Raw genomic sequence first — 10495 nt, 5'->3', positions numbered from 1 at the left:
CCCTCCCCCTTCCCCAGGCCCCGCCCACCCACGTCCCCACCCCGCCCTTCCCGGGTCCCGCCCACTACGCCCCACCCACCCCGGGCCCCGCCCACCCACGTCCCACCCCGCCCTTCCCGGGCCCCGCCCACCCACGTCCCACCCCGCCCTTCCCGGGTCCTGCCCATCCCCCTGCTCCCCACCCCACAGCTTCCTTCTTCCTGAATTCCTCGGAGGGGTTACACCTCCTAATTCGCGTAAAGTCCACCTTTGTTGCGCTCTAGGCATTTTAGACTTTGGAAACAGGTCTCAGTGTTTTAGAAAACTGGCTTGTGGATGGAGTAGAAAGGGTAGAGGAAAACAGTTTGATGAGAAACTACCGATTCTCCGTAGTTAACAGAATATCTTGAACGTGGAGTTTTTTGCATCGCTTATTGAATAATGAGCTGAGATGAAAGAGGCGATGAAGTGGTAGGAGTGTAGATCTCAAGAAGAATGTCAAAGATTTGTTACCCTTAATGTGTGTGTTTTTTTAAATTGAGTCCAAATATATTCCTATTTGTTTCTAGATACATATGCGCACTGGCACACAAAACTGGGGGGAAATAAATATATAACACCTGTCGGGATGGGAACCGGGCATATGGGACAGGGTGAGATGGGGATCTAACTCTGTACTCTTTTTAACCATATAAATGTATTAACTATTCAAAAAACTAAAAAAAAAAAAAAGTTATTGCAGCAAATATAGGATCAAGATTTGACAAACCAAGAACATGAGAAGTGCTTCCAACATTATTCTGTTTTTCTGTAGCTTGAAATATTTTATTAAAATTATAAAAGAATGAATCAAGTGTGTGAAATAATAAGATAAAATAAATTGTAAGTGTTAAGGTCGCCCAAGGAAGAACTCGAGTCCGAAAGGGATAAAGAATTACGAATTCGCAAGGTCATCTGGAAAACCAGATGGGCTGAGCCCCCCAATGGCGCCAGCACCCAGGCATAGGGAGTCAGAGGTCTTAAAGGACTCGAGGCAGGCTTTTTCTGGGCGAGGAATTCTCTGGGCGAGTCCTGAGGGGAAAGATAAAGGTCTTAGCAAATGGAATGTGGTCTTAGCAAGTGGAATGTGTTCTAAGCCAAAGGGAATGTCCGTTGTGAAGTGGTCTAAAGGTCAGTCCCCGGGAGGAGGTGTTGATTTAATTAGTTGCTCAGGCCTAACAGTAAGCTCTATCTAAAACTATGTGTGTAAATATGCATATATACCACATTTTCATTAGTTTTATGGTTTATTTCTATACATGCAAGATAATATTCAGCAATTAACTAAATTAACACTAATTTAATAGAAAATATGTCTCAAGAGTCTGAATAACTGAGGCAAGAGGCACTCTTCTAATTATCTAGATAGTCTATATTCTCTACTTTATGTCTAATAAAGTAAATACAAAAGCACTTTGAGAAATTAAAAAGTTATATACCACCCTCCACGCCCTACCAAAAAAAAAAATAAAAGAAAGCCTAGGGCAGAAGCTCCAAGGATTTGAATCTCAGTTCCATTATTTAATACTTTTGACTTTATTTAATTGACATTATTTAATAATGACTTTTGACTATGCTTCAGTTTCCTCATTATTAATAATAGTACCTACTTTGTAGGGTTATAAGGATGATTAAATGAGAGTACTTAATAAATGTTACCTATTATTATTCATATAATTTTTAAAATATCTGAGCCTTTCAAAAAATGTAAATACTTTGGTAAGTAATTGTTTGTGTGTCCATGTGAATATAACTACCACAGTTGTAAGGCATTGACATATTATTGTCAAAAGATAATAATTGTTTCTTTTTTTCATATGTGAGGAATACTAGAAATATATTTTCCTTAGCAATTTCATCAGAGATATAAAAGATAGCTTTCTCATAGACCATATCATTAAAGCTTTTAAAACAATTTAATATTGCCCAGCTGGTGTGCCTCACTAGTTGAGCATCGACCCATAAACCAGGAGGTCACGATTCGACTCCTAGTCAGGACACATGCCCGGGTTGGTGACTTGATCCCCAGTAGGGATGTGCAGGAGGCAGTCAATCAATGATTCTCTCATCATTGTTCCTATCTCTCTCTCTCCCTTTCTCTCTGAATAAATAAAAATATATATTTTTTTAAAAAACAATTTAATATTTTAAAAAATGAATAGTGTTAATAAAAGTAAACCATTAAAGACCAAAAATTGAGTATGGAGTGTAAAAGTTACTCTGGCAAGCAGAAAACCCAGTCCAGAGATGAGGTTTGAAAGAGGAGAAATAGGCTAAATCTTTTAAACAAAAAGACCATCATTATCTCTATCCCACATTTAAAAAGCAAAGTCTAGCCTGGCTGGTGTGGCTCAGTGGTTGAACATTGCACTTATGAACTGGATGTCATGATTTGATTCCTGGTGAGGGCACATGCCCAGGTTGCAGGCTCAGTCCCCAGTGAGGAGGTGTGCAGAAGGCAGCAGATCAATCATTCTCTCTCATCACTGATGTTTCTATCTCTCTCTCCCTCTCCCTTCCTCTTTGAAATCAATTATATATACCAAGGTCTATGAGTTTTGTTGAGTGGCTAGGGTTATCACTTAGGTAAGGAGTCTGACTGGTAGTAGTGGTCTGCTGTGTACTTGAGGACTTCATCTCAAGGTTATGACATACACTTGCCCCTCCCTGCCTTATATGTGGCAGCTGGGCTCATATTACCCAACCCAGTTAGGTCTGCATCACATTAGCAATCAAGGTGGCCAGGTCAGGGATTATGAATTAGAATCTGGATCACCTACAAATGACAGGAAAAAAAAATAAACTTAAATAATGAACAAGATAGAAAGTTTGTCTTTCATAAGTCCACAGTTGGTATGGTGCTCCATGGTGTTAGGAATCCAGTCTCCTGTCTTCTTGCTTTACCATGTGAGCATTCCATTCTCAAGATTACCTCATTGTCCAAGATAGCTCCTAGAGCTCCAACTACATTCCAGTCAGCAGGAAGGAGGAAAGAGGAAAGGGTACAGCCCCACATTTTAAGAACATTTCCCAAATGTTGCATACAACAAAAATTCTGGTTACATCCAGAGTATAATTCTATGACCACACATAGCTGCAGAAGAAGCTGGGAGCATAGTCTTTATTCTTGGTGGTTATGGTCCAGTGAAAATTCAGGGTTTCTATTACTGTGGGTTAAAGGGATGAAAAGATGTTGAGGGACAACTAACAGACTACTACATGTAACAAGATAGAAAAAATTAAAAACTAATATTAATTTTGCAAACCTACAATTTTGAAGTGTTTCCAAAAATAAATATTAAGAATGTGAATAGCCCTCAGCTGGTGTGGCTCAATGGTTGAGTGTCAACGCATGACCCAAGAGGTCACCAGTTCGATTTCTGATCAGGGCCCATGCCTGAGTTTTGGGCTCAATCCCCAGAAAGGAGTGTACAGGAGGAAGCTGATTGATAACGTTTCTCTCTCATCAATGTTTCTACCTCTCTACCCCTCTTCCTTCCTCTCTCTCTAAAAATCAATAAAAACCTATATTAAAAATTTTATTTTAAAAATAAAAAATGTGAATAGCTAGTACTTTCACATTAATGCACACAAGCAATTTTCAGCACAGGAAGACTATAACATCACTGTACATTGTATTATGCCTTTTGGAATTTTTCCTACAATATATGCTCAAACTATCCTACAATATTAGCTCTACTAAGATCAAAAGTCTGACCATAATCATATCACTTTATGGCTCTGTTTTCTTCTTTATAATACAACTAGAGGCCTGGTACATGGATTCGTGCACCGGTGGGGTCCCTTGGCCTGGCCTGCAGGGATCAAGCCAAAACCAGCTCTCTGACATCCCCTGAGGGGTCCCGGATTACAAGAGGGTAGTTCCAGGGTAAAACACTCCAGAATCGGGCTCCCTCCTCTCTGGTTCTGGGTGCGTCACCTGAGAACTGCAGCTGCCAAGTCACCACAGCTTGGCAGCTCCTGCATTGAGTGTCTGCCCCCTGGTGGTCAGTGTGTGTCATAGCTACTGGTCGACCAGTCGGCCGGTCAGATGGTTGGCCAGTCAGATGGTCATTTAGGCTTTTAAATATATAGATAAGTGTGGATTAGATTATCCCCAAAGTACTGTTTTAATGAAAGATACTGAAAGGTAATAAATTAATAGGTATTTATTGAGTGTTATGTGTTTTAGGCAGTAAACCAAATTGGTAAGATAATATAACCATTGACTACCATTTTTATGTTTGAGGATTCTCACCATCTTATGAGTTCATCCCTAAGGTAGAAGTGAAAAACTCAGCTTCTTAGGTCCCATATGGCTAGGTATATACTGGTACTCCAGTTCCACAACTGAATGAGATTTCAATCTATTCTGGAAGAAAAAAAAATTAAAAAATAAGCCCTAGCCTGTTTTGCACTGTGGATAGAGCATTGGCCTGAAGACTGAAGGGTCCTGGCCTTAATTCTGGTCAAGGGCACATGCCTGAGTTGTGGGCTTGATCCCCAGTGGGGGGGCATGGAGGAGTCAGTTGATCAATGATTCTCTCTCATCATTGATGTTTCTATATCTCTCTTTCTTCCTGTCTGAAATCAATAAAAGTATATTTTTAAAAAATAAATAATTTTTTTTAAAAAAACAACCACCACCAACAACAACAAAACACCAGCTTCCGAGGGCAGTGGGACTAGAGGTACTAGTGATCATGTTCTTGTTCAGTGTCCAATGGCAGTGGTGAGAGCGGAAGTTCACTTTTCCACAGTAGGGTTACCAGTGGGGTCTCCACTAGAGCAGCAGAACAGCACAATTTTGGTATCAGTCCTGTATAGCTGCCTAGTCTCATGTTCTGCTCAGAGGATATATGAGCCATCCATATCGTTTAATAAACTTCTTTTGTGTTTAAACTAGTAATGGGACTGGTTTTGTTATTTGCAATGAGGAACACTAACATTCACTGACTGGTTATAAATGATATAAGACAATATATAATTAAGTGCTGAATTGCTTGGTACCCCAAAGTTGATGTGTTAGAGGAAAGAAAGATGAACTCTTGTAGTAGTTGAAAGGGCGAGGGCTACGCCCTCCATCTTGCCCCGGATCCTCCATTTTGGGGCAGCAGCCATTAGCCATGTGCTCAGCAAGGAGCTTCTTCCCGGAAGCCCAAGCCTCTGCTAGCCACACCTAGGATTTCTTTAAACTAACCAATGATAATCAAGGGAAGTGCGCACCATAGACACAACCACATCCTGTGTAACAAGACCCCGACTTGCGCCTGGCCAATCGGCAGGGCCCACAGTCCTCTCTCCTCCCCTTACTCCAACCCCCCTATAAAATCCCTCTCCCCACAGAGCTCTCTCTCTGCCTCCTGCCGCTGCGTCGGCAAGTGTGGTGGACGGGGAGCTCGAGCTAGCTTGAATAAAGACTCTTTGCTTTTGCATCGGACTCGGCGCTCCCTGGTGGATCTTTGGGGGATCTTGAAATCTGGGCATAACATTAGTCAGGGAAGACTTCTGGAAAGATCTGGAACTTGTGCAGAACCTTGAAATTAGGTAGGATTTGGGTAGATGTATAGGAAGGTGCCCTAAGATAAGAGAAATAATAGAAGCATAAAAAATGATGAAACTTCAATAAGGAGACTGATCTAATTGACTCAGATTATGTTGCTGGGAAAAAAGAAAAATAAAGTTAGGATAGCTATTTTGAACCTAGAGGTCTCATCAGATTATCTTTTTCCCCATAGTCCCTAGAAGGTTTTAAATATTTTTACATAATATTTGACACCTAAAAAATAATAATACTACGTGTTATAAAGAACAACAATGAAATATACACACCTGAGAACATATCATTCAATCTGAGAATTAGCCAATATTTTACATCTAGCTATGAATTTATCCCTTCTCCTATTCCCCTGCACCTCCCATTCTATTGATGTCATCACTACCCTGAATTTTTTGTCATTCCTTTTTTTAAATTAAATCTTTATTGTTGAAAGTATTACATATGTCCCCTTCCCTCCTCCCTCATTCAGCCCCTTCTAGCCTGTCCCCACCCCCAACCCCAGGCCTTCACCACCCTATTGTCTATGTCCATAGGTTATGCATATAAGCATACAAATTCTTTGGTTGATCTCTTCCCACCCACCCACCCTCCCTCACCTTCCCTCTGAGATTCCACAGTCTGTTCCATGCTTCTATGTCTCTGGATCTGTTTTGTTCATCAGTTTATTTTGCTCATTAGGCTCCACATATAAGTGAGATTATGCGATACTTGTCTTTCTCTGACTGACTTATTTCACTTAGCATGATACTCTTCAGTTCCACTCTCTAGGTCTCTCCATGCTGTCTCAAAGAGTAAGAGATCCTTCTTTTTTCAATGCTGCATAGTATTCCATGGTATAAATGTACCACAGCTTTTTTATCCACTCATCTACTGATAGACACTTGGGCTGTTTCCAGATCTTAGCTATTATAAATTGTGCTGCTATGAATATAGGGGTACATACATTCTTTCTGATTGGTGTTTCAGATGTCTTAGGATATATTCCTAGAAGTGGGATCACTGGGTCAAATGGCAGTTCCATATTTAATTTTTTGAGGAAACTCCATACTGTTTTCCACAGTGTCTGCACCAGTCTGCATTCCCATCAGTAGTGTACTAGGGTTCCCTTTTCTCCACATCCTCACCAGCACTTGTCATTTGTTGACTTGTTGATGATAGCCATTCTGACGGGGGAAGTGATACCTGTCATTTTAATTTGCGTCTCCCTGATGATCAATGACTTTGAACATTTTTTCATGTCTCTTGGCCATCTGTATGTCTGCTTTGGAGAAGTATCTATTTAGGTCCTTTTCCTATTTCTTAATTGGATTGTTTGTCTTCTTGTATTAAGTTATATGAGTTCCCTATCTATTTTGGATATTATCCCTTTACCGGATATTAACTCCCATGCAGTGAGCTCTCTTGTTATTTTGTTGATGGTTTCTTTTGCTGTGCAGAAGCTTTTTATTTTGATGTAGTCCCATTTGTTAATTTTCTCCTTAGTTTCCTTTGCCCTAGGAGATGTATCCGTAAACATATTGCCACAAGAGATGTCTGAGATTTTGCTGTCTATGGTTCCTTCTAGGATTTTTATGGTTTCCCAACTTATATTTAAGTCTTTTATCCATCTTGAGTTTATTCTTGTGTACAATGTAAGTAGGTGGTCTAGTTTCATTTTTTTGCATGTATCTGTCCAATTTTCCCAACACCATTTATTGAAGAGACTGTCTTGACTTCATTGTATGTTATTGCCTCCTTTTCAAATATTAATTGAGTGTAATGGCTTGGGTAGAGTTCTGGGGTCTCTGGTCTGTTCCATTGATCTATATGCCTCTTCCTGTGCCAGTATCAGGCTGTTTTGATTAAGGTGGCTTTGTAGTATAACTTGATACCTGGTATTGTGATTCCTTCAATTTTGTTCTTCTTTCTCAAGATTGCTACAGCTATTTGGGGTCTTTTTTGGTTCCATATAAATTTTTGAAGTATTTGTTCTAGATCTGTGAAATATGCTGTTGGTATTTTAATAAGGATTGCTTGTTTTTTTCTCTCCCTATTTTGGCTCCTGTTTGGGTTTGTGTCTATGTAGTGCAGGACAATGTCAGACGCTGTTTCTGACTGGCCCTGAGTAAGCTGTTTGGAGTTAACAGCAATCCACAGCTTGTGGCTCCCTCTGCCTTGGAAAGGACCAAGATGTGCACCAGGGTCTGGTTTTCCTAGCCCCAGGCCCAGAAGTAGATCAGGCAAAGACTCAAAGCCTCCAGAGATCCACCTCTGCCTGCAGTCCAATTGACACTTGGTCTTGATTTGCCTCAGGGTATCAACCACAAGGTGGGGCGATAGGTCTTCCAACAGGGTGGGACAACTGCCTTCCCTCACCCCTTCCCAGAAAACACCTGCCTAAATAGCAAAGGTCTGAGAAGAAAGATGTCCTTTGCAGCATGAGGGAATGACTCAGCACAGGAAACTGGGATGGCTGCCCTCTAAGCTCTAACCCTGGAACCCCAAACCCTGGATTCTCCTCACACAGTGCACGCTGCCCTCCCTCTGCCACAGTCCAAAGTGAGTGGCTGCACATGAAATTTTGTGTGTTGACCCTTTAAGAGGGTGCTTGTGTTTCCAGCTCTCTCTTCCTGGCAGACAGCCACCCTGACGATTTTCATAGCCAGATGTGATGTTGGCACCTTCCTCTGTTCTGATGCTCTGAGCTGGGGAGCCCAGCTTGGGGTTTAGACCTAAGAGTTCTCAGTGGGACACCCCAAAGCTGAGATATCCCTCTGGATTTTTAAAAATATATCTTTATTGATTTCACAGAAGAGGAGAGGGAAAGAGAGAGATAGAAACATCAATGAAGAGAGAGAGTCATTGATTGGCTGCCTCCTGCACGTCCCCTATTAGGGATCAAGCCTGCATCCCGGGCATGTGCCCCTGACAGGAATTGAACCTGGTACCCTTCAGTCCACAGGCTGACACTCTATCCACTGAGCCAAACCAGCTAGGGCTCCCTCTGGATCTTAAACTGCTATCTGTGGGAGCCCGGGCAGGCCTTTTGCACCTCCACGCTTCCTAACAGTCTCTATGTGGTTTCCACTTTCCGTCCTTGGTTATCAGGGTTCACTTCAACTTGTCTTCATTGTTACAGTCGTCAAGGAGGAATGCACAAGGCCAAAGTGGTAAGGGATTATAAATTTATTAGGTCATCTGTATACGAGATAGGCTGAGCTCCAAAATGGCATCAGCTCTAGGGATGGGAGTCAGAGATTTTTCTGGTGGGAGAATTCTTTGGGTAGGTCTGGATCCTGGGAAGGTCCCGAGGGGAGAGATAATGGTCTTAGCAAATGGAATGTGATCTAAGTGAAAAGGAATGTCCCTGTGAAGTGGCCTAACGGTCAGTCCCAGGGGAGGGGTATCAATCCAATTATCTGATCAAACCTAACAGTCAGTTGATTATTCAGGATGGTTTTTCTGTATTTTAGTTGTAATTCCAGTTTGGTCTGGGAGAGTGTCAGTGTATCTTCCACTTATTCCATTGTCGTTATGGAACTCTAATAAATTAATTTTAGATCTAAAGAAGTACTTACTCAATTTTCATGAGCCACTTCTTGTTACTTGTACTAGGCATAGCCTAAGAAGTCTAAGATTTTTTCCCAGTGATTAACTTCTTTCATATTGCATTAGTTATGCATTTTTAAGTGATAATATATTAGAATTAGATAATTTTTCTCCCCTGATTGGAATCAAATTGGAGTTTATATATTACTCTTTTCAACCCTCTGCTAGTCTTATTCTCTAAACATAGTGACCTTGCTGTGTTTCAACCCTGGTTGTACTTGATAATCTATACATATAAAAACCTAAGCAACCAAACAAATGAACGACTGAATGACAGGATGACTGGTCACTATGACATGCACTGACCACCAGGGGGCAGATGCTCAAAACAGGAGCTGCCCCCTGATGGTCAGTGCACTCCCACAGCCAACCTCCCGTGGCCGGCCAACCTCCCATGGTCCCTCTCCCCGGCCAGCCGGCCCCGATGGCCCCAATTGGGACTGGGTGAGATGGCCCCAATTATCCCCGATTGCCAGCCAGGCTGAGGGACCCCACCCATGCACAAATTCGTGCACTGGGCCTCTAGTCTTCTATAAAATATAGGTGCCTGCCCAGCTGGTGTGGCTCAACCCTTGCAATAATAGGTCACTAATTCGATTCCTAGTCAGGTCACATGCCTGGGTTGTGGGCTCGATCCCCAACAAGGGTGTGCAGGAGGCAGCTGATTGATGTTGATGCATTGATGTCTCTATCGCTCCCTCTCCTTTCCTCTCTCAAATCAATAAAAACATATTACACACACACACTCACACACACACACACACACATATGGCTGGAACCCACTTTGCTTCCTCTATTAGACCAAAGTCTCCAGGAGTTCTAAACTGGGAAATAATCTCCAGGAGTTCTAAATTGGGAAATAATTAGTCATCCAGAAGGTCCATAGCTTTAGCTGAACTTTTTTCTTGGGGGGAGAGGGCTGGATTGAAAAAGAAGCTCATAGCATACATTTAAGATAGGAAAGAAATTACTTTGGGAGGTCAGTTTTATGATCAAATGCTAATAATAAGGAGCAATAACAACTCCATTTACAACATTTCATCAGAAAAACATATAAAATTAAAATGAGATAAACTTTATTTTTGCCTGAAAATATTCATCAGATTAGTGCGTTTTTGGTTTTGTTGTTGTTGTTGTTTTAATCTTAATTTAATTTAATTTAATTTAATTTAATTTTAACTTTGAAAAAGGAAAGAGGATCCTAGCTGGTTTGGCTCAGTGGATAGAGCATCGGCCTGCAGACTGAAGGGTCCCAGTTTCTATTCCAGTCAAGGGCACATGCCCAGGTTGTGGGCTCAATCTCCAATAGGGGATGTGCAGGAGGCAGCT

Source organism: Myotis daubentonii, chromosome 1, assembly GCF_963259705.1.
Source record: "Myotis daubentonii chromosome 1, mMyoDau2.1, whole genome shotgun sequence".
Classification (NCBI taxonomy): Eukaryota; Metazoa; Chordata; class Mammalia; order Chiroptera; family Vespertilionidae; genus Myotis; species Myotis daubentonii.
This window is presented reverse-complemented; position numbering follows the sequence as displayed.